The sequence below is a fragment of the Arachis hypogaea genome, chromosome 15 (genome assembly GCF_003086295.3).
Source record: "Arachis hypogaea cultivar Tifrunner chromosome 15, arahy.Tifrunner.gnm2.J5K5, whole genome shotgun sequence".
Classification (NCBI taxonomy): Eukaryota; Viridiplantae; Streptophyta; class Magnoliopsida; order Fabales; family Fabaceae; genus Arachis; species Arachis hypogaea.
The window spans coordinates 111,068,954-111,072,324 of record NC_092050.1 but is presented as its reverse complement, the minus strand read 5'-3'; the positions used below and the strand labels follow the sequence as shown (position 1 = coordinate 111,072,324).

At 40.8% G+C, this 3,371-nt stretch overlaps 1 non-coding gene across 1 annotated transcript; it reads right to left on the bottom strand.

Moving 5' to 3' along the window:
• Window positions 1-935: 935 nt before the first annotated feature.
• LOC112752620 (small nucleolar RNA R71) lies at window positions 936-1,043 on the bottom strand. Its single transcript, XR_003177047.1, has one exon. It is a non-coding gene; the product is annotated as a small nucleolar RNA R71 (small nucleolar RNA).
• Between the last annotated feature and the right edge of the window lie 2,328 nt (window positions 1,044-3,371).

Sequence of the window (3,371 nt, the reverse complement as noted above, 5' to 3'; positions counted from 1 at the left end):
TACCTTTTTCAAAACTACCTAACTAACTCTCTCTCTCTAATTTTTGAAAAAAATCTTCCCTCTTTTTCAAAATTTCTTTTTAATTAGACTAATTATTTTATTTTTTATTTGAATTTTCGAAAAACTACCAACCTTTTTCAAAAACTATTTTCGAAAATCACTAACTCTTTTTCAAAAATTATTTTCGAAAATTCTCTCCTCCTCTCATCCCCTTCTATTTATTTATTCATCTACTAACACTTCTCTTCATCTCACATCTCTGCTCCTATCATCACCTTTGTATTTGGATTCTTTATTCTTCTTCACTCCTATTCCTTTTCTTCTTCTACTAACAATAAGGAACCTCTTTACTGTGACATAGAGGATTCCTCTTCTTTTCTTTTTCTCTTCTCTTTCTTATGAGCAGGGACAAAGAAAAAGGCATTCTTATTGAAGCTGATCCAGAACCTGAAAGGACTCTGAAGAGAAAACTAAGAGAAGCTAAATTACAATAATCCAGAGACAACCTTATTGAAAATTTCGAACAAGTAAAGGAGATGGCAGCCGAACCCAACAACAATAATGCAAGGAGAATGCTTGTTGACTTTACTGCACCTAATTCCAATTTACATGGAAGAAGTATCTCCATTCCTACCATTGGAGCAAACAATTTTGAGCTGAAACCTCAGCTAGTTTCTCTGATGCAGCAGAACTGCAAGTTTCATGGACTTCCATCTAAAGATCCTTTTCAGTTCTTAACTGAATTCTTGCAGATCTGTGATACTGTTAAGACTAATGGAGTAGATTCTGAAGTCTACAGGCTCATGCTTTTCCCATTTGCTGTAAGAGACAGAGCTAGAATCTGGTTGGATTCTCAACCTAAGGATAGTCTGAACTCTTGGGATAAGTTGGTCACTACTTTCTTAGCCAAGTTCTTTCCTCCTCAAAAGCTGAGCAAGCTTAGAGTGGATGTTCAAACCTTCAAACAAAAAGATGGTGAATCCCTCTATGAAGCTTGGGAAAGATACAAGCAGCTGACCAAAAAGTGTCCTTCTGACATGCTTTCAGAATGGACCATCCTGGATATATTCTATGATGGTTTATCTGAGCTATCAAAGATGTCATTGGATACTTCTGCAGGTGGATCCATTCACCTAAAGAAAACGCCTGTAGAAGCTCAAGAACTCATTGACATGGTTGCTAATAACCAGTTTATGTACACTTCTGAGAGGAATCCTGTGAGTAATGGGACGCCTATGAAGAAGGGAGTTCTTGAAATTGATACTCTGAATGCCATATTGGCTCAGAATAAAATATTGACTCAGCAAGTCAATATGATTTCTCAGAGTTTGAATGGAATGCAAGCTGCATCCAACAGTACTCAAGAGGCATCTTCTGAAGAAGAAGCTTATGATCCTGAGAACCCTGCAATAGCAGAGGTAAATTATATGGGTGAACCTTATGAAAACACCTATAATCCATCATGGATAAATCATCCAAATTTCTCATGGAAGGATCAAAAGCCTCAACAAGGCTTTAATAATGGTGGAAGAAACAGGTTTAACAATAGTAAGCCTTTTCCATCATCCACTCAGCAACAGACAGAGAACTCTGAACAAAATACCTCTAATTTAGCAAACTTAGTCTTTGATCTGTCCAAGGCCACTGTAAGTTTCATGAATGAAACAAGGTCATCCATTAGAAATTTGGAGGCACAAGTGGGCCAGCTGAGTAAAAGGATCACTGAAATCCCTCCTAGTACTCTCCCAAGCAATACAGAAGAAAATCCAAAAGGAGAGTGCAAGGCCATTGAATTAATTACCATGGCCGAACCTGTGAAGGAAGGAGAGGACGTGAATCCCAAGGAGGAAGACCTCCTGGGACGTCCAGTGATCAATAAGGAGCTTCCCTTTGAGGAACCAAAGAAATCTGAGACTCATCTAGAGACCATAGAGATTTCATTAAACCTCCTTATGCCATTCATGAGCTCTGATGAGTATTCCTCTTCTAAAGAGAATGAGGATGTTACTGAAGAGCAAGCTGCCAAGTTCCTTGGTGCAATCATGAAATTGAATGCCAAATTATTTGGTATTGAAACCTGGGAAGATGAACCTCCCTTGTTCACTAATGAACTAAGTGATCTGGATCAACTGACATTGCCTCAGAAGAAACAGGATCCTGGAAAGTTCTTAATACCTTGTACCATAGGCACCATGATCTTTAAGGCTCTGTGTGACCTTGGTTCAGGAATAAACCTCATGCCCCTCTCTGTAATAGAGAAACTGGGAATCTATGGGGTGCAAGCTGCTAAAATCTCATTAGAGATGGCAGACAATTCAAGAAAACAGGCTTATGGACAAGTAGAGGACGTGTTAGTAAAGGTTGAAGGCCTTTACATCCTTGCTGATCTCATAGTCCTAGACATTGGAAAGGAAGAGGATGAATCCATCATCCTAGGAAGGCCTTTCCTAGCTACAGCAAGAGCTGTGATTGATGTGGACAGAGGAGAATTGATCCTTCAATTAAATAAGGACAACCTTGTGTTTACAACTCAAGGATCTCTCTCTGCATCCATGGAGAGGAAGCAGAAAAATCTTCTCTCAAAGCAGAGTCAACCAAAGCCCCCACAGTCAAACTCTAAGTTTGTTGTTGGGAGGCCACAACCAAACTCTAAGTTTGGTGTCAAACCCCCATATCCAAACTCTAAGTTTGGTGTTGGGAGGTCTCAACAAAGCTCTGCACATCTGTGAGGCTCCATGAGAGCCAACTGTCAAGCTATTGACATTAAAGAAGCGCTTGTTGGGAGGCAACCCAATGTTTATTTATCTAATTTTATTTTTGTTTTTCATGTTTTCTTAGGTTCATGATCATGTGAAGTCACAAGATAAACAAAAAATTTAGAAACAGAATCAAAAACAGCGGAAGAAAAATCACACCCTGGAGGAAGCACCTGTCTGGCGTTCAACGCCAGAACAAAGCATGGTTCTGGCGCTAAACGCCCAAAATGGGCAGTATCTGGGCGCTGAACGCCCAAAATGGGCAGCATCTGGGTGCTGAACGCCAGAATTGCACCCTGGAGAAAAGCTGGCGCTGAACGCCCAGAACAAGTATGGTTCTGGCGTTCAACGCCAGAAATGGGCAACAAATGGGCGTTGAACGCCCAAAATGGGCACCAACCTGGCGCTGAACGCCCAGAGTTGTGTGCAAGGGTATTTTACATGCCTAATTTGGTGCAAGGTTGTAAATCCTTGAACACCTCAGGATCTGTGGACCCCACAGGATCATCTCAGGATCTGTGGACCCCACAAGATTATCTCAGGATCTGTGGACCCCACAGGATCCCCACCTACCTCCACTCACTCTCTTCTCTCTTTTCAATCATCCTCTATTCC